The sequence below is a fragment of the Nomascus leucogenys genome, unplaced genomic scaffold, assembly GCF_006542625.1.
Source record: "Nomascus leucogenys isolate Asia unplaced genomic scaffold, Asia_NLE_v1 Super-Scaffold_241, whole genome shotgun sequence".
Lineage (NCBI taxonomy): Eukaryota > Metazoa > Chordata > Mammalia > Primates > Hylobatidae > Nomascus > Nomascus leucogenys.
Genome location: NW_022095767.1, coordinates 883,935 through 898,643, shown reverse-complemented (window position 1 = coordinate 898,643; position 14,709 = coordinate 883,935). Strand labels below are relative to the sequence as shown.

At 46.3% G+C, this 14,709-nt stretch overlaps 1 protein-coding gene across 1 annotated transcript in view; it reads right to left on the bottom strand.

Annotated features, from left to right (window-relative positions):
* The window catches only part of PPP5D1 (PPP5 tetratricopeptide repeat domain containing 1), a 109,512-nt gene that overhangs the window by 68,032 nt on the left and 26,771 nt on the right, over positions 1-14,709 (bottom strand). The gene's annotated exons all lie outside the window — the stretch shown is intronic.

Below are 14,709 nucleotides of genomic sequence, written 5' to 3'. Positions count from 1 at the left end.
AGAACAAAAAAACCATCAGATCTCGTGAGACTTATTCACTATCACGAGAACAGCACGAGAAAGACCTGCCCCCATGATTCAATTACCTCCCACCGAGTCCCTCCCACAACACGTGGGAATTGTGGGAGCTACTGAATCCAAGACGAGATTTCGGTGGGGACACAGCCAAACCGTATCACCGTGTAAACCGGCATTGTCATCCCAAGCAGACACCTGTGATATTTTGTACCAGAAGCAGAACCAGGATTTCCAGAGTTCTTTCTAGTCCATAAGTAGATTATTTCATGACGACTAACCCTGTATCTGATAAAAATAAATAAACAGGCCGGGCGCAGTGGCCCACGCCTGTAACCCCAGCACTTTGGGAGGCCAAGGCGGGCGGATCACGAGGTCAGGAGATCGAGACCATCCTGGCTAACACGGTGAAACCCCGTCTCTACTAAAAATACAAAAAATTGGCTGAGTGTGGTGTCGGGCGCCTGTAGTCCCAGCTACTCGGGAGGCTGAGGCAGAAGAATGGCGTGGGAGGCGGAGCTTGCAATGAGCCGAGATCGTGCCACTGCACTCCAGCCTGGGTGACAGAGCAAGACTCCGTCTCAAAAAAAATAAAAAAATTAAATAAATAAATAAATAATTTTTAAAAAACAGACTCCTATTTACATAGAACAAAATGAAACTGATGAAGGAAATCTGCTTGTGGTTATTTATTTTTAATATTATTGAGAATTGCTTTACAAATGTTCTTCTTTTTATGGGCATAGGAAGAAGCTCTTTTCCTTTCTTCGTGACCCACTGCCAACTCTCAATTTAACATTTATACTTGTGGAAATTGGAATGAAAGCCTCTCAGTAGTATTTTTCCATCTGACTCTTCCAAATTCTGGAAAACATATCCTGTGTCAAATCTCAATATAAATTATAAACTGTCCGGGTGCAGTGGCTCACGCCTGTAATCTTAACACTTTGGAAGGTAGGGGTAGGATGATGTCTTGAGCCCAAGAGTTTGGGACCAGCCTGGGCAATACAGCGAGACCCCATCTCTACAAAAGTTAATTTTTTAAAAATATTAGCCAGACGAGGTGGCACACGCCTGTAGTCCCAGTTCAGGAGGCTGAGGTGGGAAGAGTGCCTGAAATATTATAATAATTCTAATCAGAATGCAGATGAATGCATTTATGATGGGTAAGGCTTAGAAAAATTATAACTGCTCCTTAACAAAGAACATTGGCTGTGCTTGAACTTTATGGTTATAATGTATCAATAAATAACTGAACCATATTTACATATATTATATCTGGAAAGATCCATAATGATTCTGATAAAAATATGAAAAACATCAATTGACTAAGTAGTCAGTGCAACTACTTAGAATAATGGGTAGATATTATTACAAATAACTTCATCCTTTCTGACAATGCAGAATAACTTCATCCGTTCTGACAATGTAGCATTCTCATGAGTTTAATACACGTTGGCTCCCATTGTTGCAAGGATGTAGACAAATCAAATGTACTACCAAGGCTATACTGACGATATCGTATGTGAGAATAAAGCCAGTTAATCTAGTATGAAAAGCCCACCATTATGGAACAAAGGCTGATGTGTAGAACTTCATCTGTAGAACCAGATCCTACAAGCCCTCCCAGGAAATTAAACCAGTACATATGCTGTGGTTTACAGGATCTCAGTCCAGACTTAAAGGATCTTGAAGGAGGGAGAATTCACCCATAAAAGTAGGCAGCAGGGCGCGGTGGCTCACGCCTATAATCTCAGCACTTTCGAAGGCGATCACCTGCGGTCAGGAGTTTGAGACTAGCCTGGCCATATGGTGCAACCCCGTCTCTACCAAAAAGTACAAAAATTACCTGGGCGTGGTGGCACATGCCTGTGATCCCAGCTCCTTGAGACCCCAAGGTGTGAGAATCACTTGAACCCGGGAGGCAGAGGTTGCAGTGAACCAAGATCGCGCCACTGCACTCCACCTCTGGGTGACAGAGGGAGGCTCCGTCTCAAAAAAAAAAAAAAAAGTACGCAGTAAAAGAAAGTTCTATTAGTTCCAGACTAATAGAGTCCAGTCCAAATATACGATTCTAGATTCCTTACATAATCTCCAGACAGAAGCTAATTCTCTGGTTTTAGCAGTGCTCACCACCACATAATTCTAGATTTACTAACCATACAACAAGGAGGCCTCTGTGTGCAATTAGCACCTCTTGTTTTATCTATGTAAGTTTACCAAGCCAAATAGGACAGAGCCTACGCTACATAAAGGCACAATTCAGAGACCACATGAAATAGCCACCACTGAATCTGTGTACTAATATAAATGATATACAAACATTATTGATCACTGGGATTGGGAATATATGCCACAAATTAAGCTCCAATTTGTTTTCTATTTCCCATAACAATTGTGGGTTCTCCGATATTTTAATTAAGGATAGTACAGACCAGAATGAGACCAGCCCTTTATTTTATCAATAGTTACCTTTAGAGATAACATGATTCAGGAGCTCTGTGCAGGAAACTTATTCAACACTTGGAAAATAAGATTGAAAAATGATTTTCGGCTGGCGCAGTGGCTCACACCCATAATCCCAGCACTTTGGGAGGCGAGGCAGGTGGATCACCTGAGGTCAGGAGTTTGAGACCAGCCTGGCCAACATCGCGAAACCCCGTCTCTACTTAAAATACAAAAATTAGCCAGGCGTGGTGGCGGGAGCCTGTAACCCCAGCTACTCAGGGGGCTGAAGCAGGAGAATTGCTTCAGCCTAGGAGGCAGAGGTTGCAGTGACCAGAGACTGCACCACTCCACTGCAGCCTGGGTGACAGAGCAAGACCTTCTCTCAAATAAAATAAAAATAAAATAAAATAAAATAAATAAAATAAAATAAAATAGATAAAAAGACTAGAACACCTGTTAGCCAATGAGGATAAGTGATGATGAGGGAAGCTGCATTTCCGGCATGCTTGGTCTCAGAGCAACACTGGCAGGATAAGTTATAGCACAAGTGTCAAAGCTAAAATGCAGGTTGGGAGCAGGTGGGTCAGGTACTGCAAAAACACGGCCAGGTGTGGTGGCTCACGCCTGTAATCCCAGCACTTTGGGAGGCCGAGGCGGGCGGATCATGAGGTCAGGAGATCGAGACCATCCTGGCTAACACGGTGAAACCCCATCTCTACTAAAAATACAAAAAATTAGCCAGGCATGGTGGCAGGCGCCTGTAGTCCCAGCTACGCGGGAGACTGAGGCAGGAGAATGGTGTGAACCCCGGGGGCAGAGCTTGCAGTGAGCCGAGATCGCGCCACTGCACTCCAGCCTGGGCGACACAGTGAGACTCTGTCTCAAAAAAAAAAAAAACACACAAATGGAAAACACAGCTGGGGCTGGGGTTGTGGGGCCCACCCCGTGTACGCTCCACGTGGCCCAGCCGAGAGCTCCTCAGGTTGACACAGAGCACAGGCAGACAACAGGTATCCTAATTTGCTTCCAACACCAAGGCCCTAGCGTATTTCAGACAACCTCGGAAACAAACCCTAAATGCTCAGCATTTGGAGGCACTAAAAACATGCACAAAACACACAAGCATTGAGCGATTTATTTGCCGTGATCTCTTGCTGCTGTTCAGATCCAAGAGACCTCAGGGAGAAGGGCTGAGCAGGCAGGGGTGTCCATCCCGCCACCGCCTCTCCCTTTCCTCTCGAGGGCTCTGGGGGTGTTGGACTTAACATGAATAATCCCAGATCTGAGGACACTGACACTGTCACTGATGGGACAGAGAGCAGTCACCAGACCAAGTCTGAGCTCTCCTGGGGCTTCCGGTCTACAAGGATAAGGGGAAACTAAATAAATAACTAGAAATAGAATCATTTCGTGGAGCAAAAACACATGCTACCAGGAAAGTCCAACTAGGTGATGTGGTGGAAAATGACTGCAGGAGGACTCTGCTTTAGGTAGCAGGGCTGGGGAGGGTCACTCTGAGTTGGTGACACCTGGCAGGGAGGAATACAAAGGAGGCAGCCATGGTGGGCAAGGGCAGTGACAAGAGGAGAGGCCCAGGCATGGAGAAGAGAAAGTGAAAGTGCAGATATTTTTTGTTTTTGTTTTTGTTTTTTGTTTTTTGTTTTTTTGAGACGGAGTCTTGCTCTGTCTCCCAGGCTGGAGTACAGTGGTGCAGTCTCAGCTCACTGCACCCTCTGCCTCCCAGGTTCAAGCAATTCTCCAGCCTCAGCCTCCCGAGTAGCTGGGATTACAGGTGCATGCCACCACGACTGGCTAATTTTCATATTTTTGTAGAGACGGGGTTTCACCATGTTGGCCAGGCTGGTCTCCAACTCCTGACCTCAGGTGATCCACCTGTCTCGGCCTCCCAAAGTGCTGGGATTACAGGTGTGAGCCACCACGCCCGGCCAGTACAGAGCTCTTTAGTGAAGAACTTGGAGGACTTGAGGATCTGAGAGAGGCCAGAGGACAGCCCCCAGTGAGCAAGACTCAGTGAGTTCTCAACTTGAGGCAGGAAGAGATCAAGATACAGAGGCTCCTATTTTATTTCATGCATAAGACAGAGCCTTGGAGTCTTCAACTGGGGTGACAAGACCTGGATTGTGCCTTTTTTTTTTTTTTTTTTTTTTTTGCAGAGTCTCACTCTGTCACCCAGGCTGGAGTTTAGTGGTGCAATCTCAGCTCACTGCAACCTCTGCTTCCCGGGTTCAAGCAATTCTCCTGCCTAAGCCTCCCAAATAGCTGGAATTACAGGTGTGCACCACCACGCCCAGCTAATTTTTTTGTATTTTTTGTAGAGACAGGATCTCACTATGTTGCCCAGGCTGGTCTCAAACTCGTGGACTGAAGCGATCCACCTGCCCCTGCCTCCCAAAGTGCTGGGATTACAGGCATGAGCCATCATGCCCAGCTGGATTGTGCCTTATAAAAGTCCCTTTGGCTGAGTGTAGAGAGAAAATTTGAGGAAAGCAGGAGTGGAAACGGGTGTCCAGGTTAGAAGGCTGTTTGCTCAAGCAGGAGAGAGATCACTGTGGCTTTGGTGAGGGTAGAGGGAGAGGGAGGTAGATTCAGATTTGAGAGTGATTTTGCAGGCATGACCAACCTGTGTCCTCACGAAAATGGATTTGTCCTCAGAGCAATTACAAGTCTACGTGACACCAAGGTTCGTAAGACTGGAGAATCATCAAAGGGAAAATAGGGCCCCAACCAATAAGACAAAAGGAATAGATGTAAGGAGAATTGGAACAGGGCCCTAAGATCGAGAAGTGCTGGTGTTGGAGGTCAACAGAGTGTCACTTTGTCAGCCAGCATTTCCACCCCTCTGGTTTGGTGTCAGTGTTTATCTGCTGGCTTTCTGCTTCATTCTCAGCCATCAGCACCCTCCTTTGTACCACCAAGCTAGAAGCCTGCAAACTACATTGCCCAGCCTCCCTTGTGAGATGGCTTGCCAATAGTTTCTGCTTGCAGGAAGCATCACTTCTCAATTCTTTCTGCTTCTAGGAGGGCCTCTGGCCACAGCCAAAGAGGTGACCAAGGTCCCAGTTCCCACTGGTCATGAATTGGTAATGTGTCAATTTCATTAAGCTGAAGGAGGTTTCCCACAAGCCCTTCCCTATGTAGCTGAAAGTTAGCATAGGCCTCAGGAGACAACGTGCGTGAACGTGGAAGGCAGAAGGGAAGCAGAAGCCTTATGCTTTTGTGTTGGGCAGGTGGGTGCAGGCCCAGGCACCGTGGCTGTCATGCATGTTGTTTGCACCTTGAGGCTCTCCCTGGGGATGTGAGGCAGCAGCCAGGCCCCTACCTCTCCCAGCTCCCACAGGATCCTCCTGGAGGAGCACATTTAACTCCAAATCAAAGAGCAGTGACTTCTCCTGGAAGACATCCGCTCGTGAAAATTGGGGTCCTGGAGACTGCGAGGGTCCCGTCTGTCTACATGGCTTCCCACTGATCCTCTCAGTTCATCTGCCCTGGCTTCCCCACTTCGTATCCCATCTTCCCTTCCCAATACCTGCCCTGCTGACTTCAGGCTGTACCAGCAGATGCAGAGAGATCACCCTTACAGCGATGGCTCAACCAGCTTATGCAATGCATATGGTCAAATCCCTATCACCCATCCCTTACGAATTGTGATATTCAGCTTCCTATGTCCATTTACCTAGATGATATGGTTTGGCTGTGTCCCCACCCAAATCTCGTCTCTGAATTGTAGCTCCCATAATTCCCACGTGTTGTGGAGGTACCTGGTGGGAGGTAATTGAATCATGAAGATGGTTCCCCCATACTGTTCTGTAGTAGTGAAAATGTCTCATGAGATCTGACGATTTTATAAGGGGTTTCCCCTTTCACTTGATTCTCATTCTCTCTTGCCTGCCACCATGTAAGACGTGACTTTTGCCTTCTGCCATGATTGTGAGGCCTCCCCAGCCACGTGGAACTGTAAGTCCATTAAACATCTTTTCCTTTATAAATTACCCAGTCTTGGGTATGTCTTTACCAGCAATTTGATCAAACACTAGTATCCAGTTATTTGATCAAACACTAGCCTAGGTGTTGCTGTGAAAGTATCCTGTACATGTGACTGACATCTACTATCAGTTGACTGTAAGTAAATTATCCTAGATAATCTGGGTGAGCCTGATCCAATTAGTTGAAAGGCCTTTGGGGGAGCAGAACTGAGGTTTCCCTGAGGAAGAAGGAATTTTGCTTTTGAATGACATCAACTCCTGCCTGAGAGTTTCCAGCCTGCCCTGTGGATCTTGGACTTACCTAGCCAGCCCCCAAAATGGCAGAAGCCCATTCATTTGCAATAAGTAAATACATAAATACATAAATAAATACATGTATACATATATGCATGCATATATACATGTATGTATATATATGTGTATGTGCATATATCTTAGTCTGTTTTGCTTTGCTATCAAAAAAATGCCTGGGCTGGGTGCAGTGGCTCACACCAGTAATCCGAGCACTTTGGGAAGCCAAGGTGGGTGGATCACAAGTTCAAGAGATTGAGACCATCCTGGCCAACACGGTGAAACGCTGTGTCTACTAAAAATACAAAACAAAAAAAAATTAGCTGGGCGTGGTGGCATGTGCCTGTAGTCCCAGCTACTCGGGAGGCTCAGGCAGGGGAATGACTTGAACCCGGGAGGCGGAGGTTGCAGTGAGCCAAGATCTCACCACTGCACTCCAGCCTGGCGACACGGCGAGACTCCATCTCAAAAAAAAAAAAGAACCAACCTGAGCCTGGGTACTGGGTAATTCATAAAGAAAAGAGGTTTATTTGACTCACCAGTCTGCAGTGGTGAGGGCCACAGGCTTCTTCCACTCATGGCAGAAGTGGAAGGGTAGCTGGCATGTCCAAATCACATGGCAAGATAATGAGCAAGAGAATGGGAAGATGCCAGTCTCTTTTTAATAACCAGCTCCCAGGGGAACTCTTGCAGGTGCTAATAGAGAGATAACTCACTCAATACCAAGAGGCTGGCACCAAACCAATCGTGAGGAATTCACCTTCATGACCCAGACACCTCCCATTAGGCCCCACCCCTGACATTGAGGATCAAAATGCAACATGAGGTTTGGGGAGTCAAATATCCAAACTTCAGCAGCATATATGTGTATGTATATGCATATGTGTATATATCATATCTATATCTCCTACTGGTTCTGTTCTTCTGGAGAACCAGGACTGATACCTGGATACATATATGCATATCCACATCTCACTCCTCATCATTCTCTTTCTCTGACTGACCCCTGGCTGGTACTCTGCTCTCCCAGAGCAAACCCAGAGAAGATATTTTATTTTGCCAGTATTTCACTATCCTACTTGCTCTTGAGCATCTGTCTTTTAAAAGCTTATGTGAGAACTAACAACTTTTGTTCATGCATTCCTTCATTTATTCCACAAACCTTTTTTTTTTTTTTTTTTTTTTTTTTTTTTGAGATGGGGTCTCACTGTGTCACCCAGGCTGGAGTGCAGTGGTGTGATCTTGGCTCACTGCAACCTCTGCCTCCCAGGCTCAAGTGATCTTCCTGCCTCTGCCTCCTAAGTAGCTGGGACTATAGGCATGTGCCATCAGGCCCGCTAATTTTTGCATTTTTTTTGTAGAGGTGGAGTTTCACCATGTTGCCCAGGCTGGTCTCCAACTCCTGGGCTCAGGTGATCTGCCCACCTTGACCTCCCAAAGTGCTGGGATTATAGGCATGAGCCATTCTGCCTGGCCTACTCCACGAACTTTTGAATGCCATGCACAAACATACCCCGTGCCATGCTGTCTGATGACACACAGGTTACAATACTGATAATGGTCCCTACCATCACAGACATCACAGTCCAGTGAGGGGGGAAAGAGAGGGAGTTGGGAGAAGAATATTTATTAGTTATGTATTAGTTATCTACTGCCACATAACAGGTGTGTTAGTTTTCTACTGCCACATAACAAATTACACCAGGACAGGCATTGTGGCACATGCCTGTAATCTTGGTGCTTTGGGAGGCCGAGGCAGGAGGATCGCTTGAGCCCAGGATGCCAAGGCTGCAGTGAACCATGATCGTATGACTGCACTCCAGCCCAGGCAACAGAGTAAGACACTGTCTCAAAAAGACAAAAACAAAAGCAAAACGAAAATTACACCAACACGTATTGGCTTAAAACAAGAAACATTTACGATGTCACAACTTCCAGCAGTCAGGAATCTGGGTGAGGGTGACTGGGTGCCTTTGGCTGTAGATTTCTCAAGGTGAGAGTCAATGGGCTGGCTGGAGCTGTAGGCATCTCAGGGTGGAAAATCTGCCTCCAGACTCACTCGTGGCAGTGGGCAGCCCTCACGTCCTTGCTGGCTGTTGGCTGGTGGCATCAGTTCCTTGCCCCATGAGCCTCTCCCTGGGCAGTTCCCAGCATGGAAGCCCCTTCCACAGAGCAAGCAGGGCAAGGTGGGGAGGACCAGCAGGACATAAACCAGTCTTCCAGTAACCTGTCCCGGAAGTGACATCCCATCACTTCTGCCATATGCTGTTTGTTAGAAGCTTGTCACTATGCCCAACCTACACACAAAGGGGTATAGGTCCCAGAAGGGCATGAATACCACGAGGCTGGACCACTGGAGGTCATGCTACCGTAAGTAAACATGTTAAGATGTTAAGATAATAAATATGATCATGGCTCCACCTGGTGGGAAACAATGGCAAACAGAGTGACGAGGTAGAAAGTTCTAGTTTTAACAGTTGTTTTTTTTTTTAAAGACCAAGTCTCACTCTGTCACCCAGGCTGGAGTGCAGTGGTGTGATCTTGGCTCACTGCAACCTCCACCTCCCAGGTTCAAGTGATCCTTCTGCCTCAGCCTCCTGAGTAGCTGGGATCACAGGCCTGCGCCACCAACCCCAGCTAGTTTTGTATTTTTAGTAGAGACAGGGTTTCGCCATGTTGGCCAAGCTGGTCTCCAACTCCTGGCCTCAAGTGATCCGCCCACCTCGGCCTCCCAGTGTGCTGGGATTACAGGTGTGAGCCACCACTCCCAGCCTTAGTTTGAACAGTTCTGACTTCATAGTTGTGTTGCCAGATAAAGCAAGGTCACTCACATTTATCATGACCCAGCGAGATTTATCCCAGGGATGCAAGGATGGTTCAACATATGCAAATCAGTCAATGTGATACATCATATCAATAAAATTAGGGAAAAAAACCATATGATCATTTCAACTGATGCTGACAAAGCCTGTAATAAAATTCAACATCCCTTCATGATAAAAACCCTTGAAAAATTGGGTATAGAAGGAACATACCTCAACACAATAAAAGTCATGTATGACAGACATACAGCTAGTATCATACTGAATGGAGAAAAACTGAAAGCCTTTCCTCTAAGATCTGGAGCAAGACAAGGATGCCCACTTCCCCCACTGTTCTTCAACATAGTAGTGGAAGTCCTAGCTACAGCAATCAGACAAGAGAAAGAAATAAAGAGCATCCAGATTGGAAAGGAAGATGTCAAATTATCCTTATTCTCAGATAATATGATCTTATATTTGGAAAAGCCTAAGGGCAAAAGATCAGAATAGACATTTTTCAGAAGACACACAAATGGCAAACAGGTATATGAAAAGGTACTCAACATCAACATCATTGGCCATCAGAAAAATCTGAATCAAAACTACAATGAGATATCACCTCACCCCAGTTACAATGGCTTTTATCCAAAATATGTAATAATGAATGCTGGCGAGGATGTGGAGAAAAGGGAACCCTCGTACACTGTTGGTGGGAGTGTAAATTAGTACAGCCACTCTGGAGAACAGTATGGAGGTTCTTCAAAAAACTATAAAGAGAACTACCATATGATTTAGCAATCCCATCCTATGTATCTACCCAAAAGGAAGGAAGTTAGTGTATCCAAGAGATACCTGCACCCCCACGTTTGTTGTGGCACAGTTCACCACAGCCAAGATTTGGAAGCAAGCTGAGTGTCCACCAACAGACATATGGATAAAGAAAATGTGGTACCTATGCACAATGGGGTACTGTTTTGTTGTTGTTTTTGAGATAGAATCTCACCCTGTTGCCCAGGCTGGAGTGCAATGGCACGACCTTGGCTCACTGCAACCTCCGCCTCCTGGGTTCAAGTGATTCTCCTGCCTCAGCCTCTGGAGTAGCTGGGATTACAGGTGCGCACCACCAAGCCCAGCTAATTTTTTCTTATATCTTTAGCAGAGATGGGGTTTCGCCATGTTGGGACAGGCTGGTCTCAAACTCCTGACCTCAGGTGATCCTCCCACCTCAGCCTCCCAAAGTGCTGGGATTACAGGTGTGAACCACCATGCCCGGCCACAATGGGATACTTTTCAACCATAACAAAGATAGAGATCCTGTCATTTGCAACAACATGGAGGGAATGAGAGATCATTATGTTAAGTGAAATCAGCCAGGCACGGAAAAATAAATGTCCCATGTTCTCACTCATTTGTGGGAGCTAAACATTAAAACAATTGAGTTCATGGAGATGGAGAGTAGAAGAATGGTTACCAGGGGCTGGGAAGGGTAGTGGAGCAGGGGGAAGTGGGGATGGCTCGTAGTTATAACAACATAGTTAAATAGAATGAATAAGTTCTAGTATTTGATAGCACAACAGGGTGACTACAGTCAACAACACATTTTAGGGCCGGGCGCAGTAGCTCACACCTGTAATCACAGCACTTTGGGAGGCCGAGGCAGTGGATCACCTGAGGTCAGGAGTTTGAGACCATCCTGGCCAACATGGTGAAACCCTGTCTCTAATAAAAAATACGAAAACTAGCCAGGTGTGGTGGCGCACACCTGTAATCCCACCTACTCAGGAGGCTGAAGCAGGAGGATCGCTTGAACCCAGGAGGTGGAGGTTGCAGTGAGCCGAGATTGCACCACTGCACTCCAGCCTGGGTGACAGAGCAAGACTCTGTCTAAAAAAAAAAAAGAAAAAAACAAACACATACTTTACCTTTTAAATAACTAAAAGAGTATATTTGGGGTGTATGTAATACAAAGAAATTGTACATGCTTGAGAGGATAGATACCCCATTTACCCTGATGTGATAATTACACATTGCATGCCTGTATCAAAATATCTCATGTATCCCATAAATGTATACACTTACTCTGTACCCATAAAAACATTTCAGGCTGGGCACAGTGGCTCACTTCTGTAATACTAGCACTTTGGGAGGCCGAGGCGGGTGGATCACGAGGTCAGGAAATCGAGACCATCCTGGCTAACACGGTGAAACCCGTCTCTACTAAAAATACAAAAAATTAGCCGGGCATAGTGGCAGGTGCCTGTGGTCCCAGCTACTTGGGAGGCTGAGGAGGAGAATGGCATGAACCCAGGGTGCGGAGCTTGCAGTGAGCCGAGATGGCGCCACTGCACTCCAGCCTTGGCAATGGAGTAAGACTACATCTCAAAAAAAAAAAAATTTTTTTTCCAAAAAGAATTTTTTATAAAAACATGTCACCCAGTTAAATTTGAATTTCAGATAAACAACAAATACTTTTTTAGTATGAGTATATCCCATGCAACATTTGGGATATACTTATAGTTTTTAAAAAAACACCTCATTGTTTATCTGAACTTTAAATTTAACTTGGCTTTCTATCTTTTTAGTTGCTAAATGTGGCCACCTTCCTCCAAGGCAGCACAGGGCTCAGGAGTGGAGGAGCCAAGCTAGGGCCTGTGGTACCAAAACCAGCCAGCAGGTTAGAGGTGAGGACACAATGATGACAAACTCCTGGCGAGGGAGACATGGAGGCAGGATCAGCAAAACGTCAGGGAAGAGGACTGAGCTTTTTTTTTTTTTTCTTTTGAGACAGAGTCTCCCTCTGTCGCCCAGGCTGGAATGCAGTGGCACAATCTCGGCTCACTGCAACCTCTACCTCCCGTGTTCAAGTGATTCTTCTGCCTCAGCCTTCCGAGTAGCTGGGACTATGGGTAAGCACCACCACACCTGGCTAATTTTTGTTTTTTTTTTGAGACGGAGTCTTGCTCTGTCGCCCAGGCTGGAGTGCAGTGGCACAGTCTTGGCTCACTGCAAGCTCTGCCTCCCGGGTTCACGCCATTCTCCTGCCTCAGCCTCCCAAGTAGCTGGGACTACAAGCACCTGCCACCATGCCCGGCTAATTTTTTTTGTATTTTTAGTAGAGATGGGGTTTCACTGTGTTAGCCAGGATGGTCTCGATCTCCTGACCTCGTGATCCACCCGTCTTGGCCTCCCAAAATGCTGGGATTACAGGCTTGAGCCACTGCACCCGGCCAGATCTAATGGTTTTGTAAGTGTTTGACAGTTTCTTCTTCACATGCTCTCTCATTTCCTGCCATATAAGACATGCCTACTTCCCCTTCTGCCATTATTGTAAGTTTCCTGAGGCCTCCTTAGCCGTGCAGAACTGTGAATCAATTAAACCTCTTTTCTTTATAAATTATCCGGTCTTAGGCAGTTATTTATAGCAGTGTGAAAATGGACAAATACACTGGTATAAAACAACAATGGGCCAGGCGTGTTGGCTCATGCTTGTAATCCCAGCACTTTGGGAGGCTGGGGCAGGCAGATCACTTGAGGTCAGGAGTTTGAGACCAGCCTGGCCAACATGATGAAACCCCGTCTCTACTAAAAATACAAAAATTAGCTGGGCTTGGTGGTGCACTCCTGGAATCCCAGCTACTTGGGAGGCTGAGGTGGGAGAATCGCTTAAACCCAAGAGGCGGAGATTGCAGTGAGCCAAGATCATGCCACTGCACTCCAGCCTGGGTGACAGGCTGAGACTCTATCTCAAAAATCATCATCATCATCATCATCATTTGTTATCTCTTGCAGTGCCTCGGAGTCAGGAATTCAGGAGCAGCCCAGCTAGGGAGTGGCAGCTCTAGGTCTCTAATAATTATGTTTGCAGTCAGACAGTGGCTGGGTGTGGGATCATTTTAAAGCTTTCCTAAATTACATGTCTGTACCAAGGCTCCTTGGCTCCCTTCTCTCTCCATAGGGTCTCTCCACCATGGTGACTCAGAGCTCCCAAGGCACAAGTCCCAAGACAGAGAGACCCAGGGAGTGGCTGTGTCACCTTTTCTAATCTAGCCTCGGAAATCACTTATCATCTGTTCATGAGAAGCAACTCAGTAGGGGTGCCCATATTCTAGAGGACAAGAACTGGAATCCACCTTTTTATTTTTTCAATTTTTAAATATATTTTTTTAGGCAGGGCGTGGTGGCTTACGCCTGTAATCCCAGCACTTTGGGAGTCCAAGACGGGTGGATCATGAGGTCAGGAGATCGAAATCATCCTGGCTAACACGGTGAAACCCCGTCTCTACTAAAAATACAAAAAATTAGCTGGGCGTGGTGGCGGGCACCTGTAGTCCCAGCTACTCGGGAGGCTGAGCCAGGAGAATGGCATGAACCCGGGAGGTGGCGCTTGCAGTGAGCTGAGATGGCACCACTGCACTCCAGCCTGGGCAACAGAGTGAGACTCCATCTCAAAAAATATATATTATATATAAATTTTTTATATATATTTATTTAATATATATATATTTTTTAATAGAGACAGGGTCTTGCTCTGTTGCCCAGGCTGGTCTCTTGGGCTCAAACAATGCTCCCACCTCAGCCTCCCAAAGTGCTGGGATTACAGGTGTGAACCACCATGCCTGGCCAGAATCCATCTTTGTATAAGAGGAATGTAAAGAATTTGTAGACACTTATTAAAACTACCACAGTAGGTACTATTTTATGCCCATTTTACAGACAAGAAAACTGAGGCACAGGGAAGCTAAGTAACTTGCCTAATGTCACACAACTTGGGCTTCTCGCATGGTGGCTCACACCTGTAACCCAATACTTTGAGAGGCAGAGGCAGGAGGATTGCATCACCAAGCCCAGCTAAGGAGGCAGGAGGATTACTTGAGCCTACAAGTTCGAGACCCACCTCAGCAATATAGTGAGACCTTGTCTCTACACAAAAATGTTTTTAAAAATTAGCCAGGCATGGTGGTGCAGGCCTTTGGTCCCAGCTACTCGGTAGGTTGAGGCAGGAGGATAGCTTGAGACCAGGAGGTCAAGGCTGCAGTGAGCCACGTACGTGCTACTGCACTTCGGCCTAGGTGACAGAGGAAAACCTTATCTTAAAAACATAAGTAGGCCGGGCGCGGTGGCTCACGCTTGTAATCCCAGCACTTTGGGAG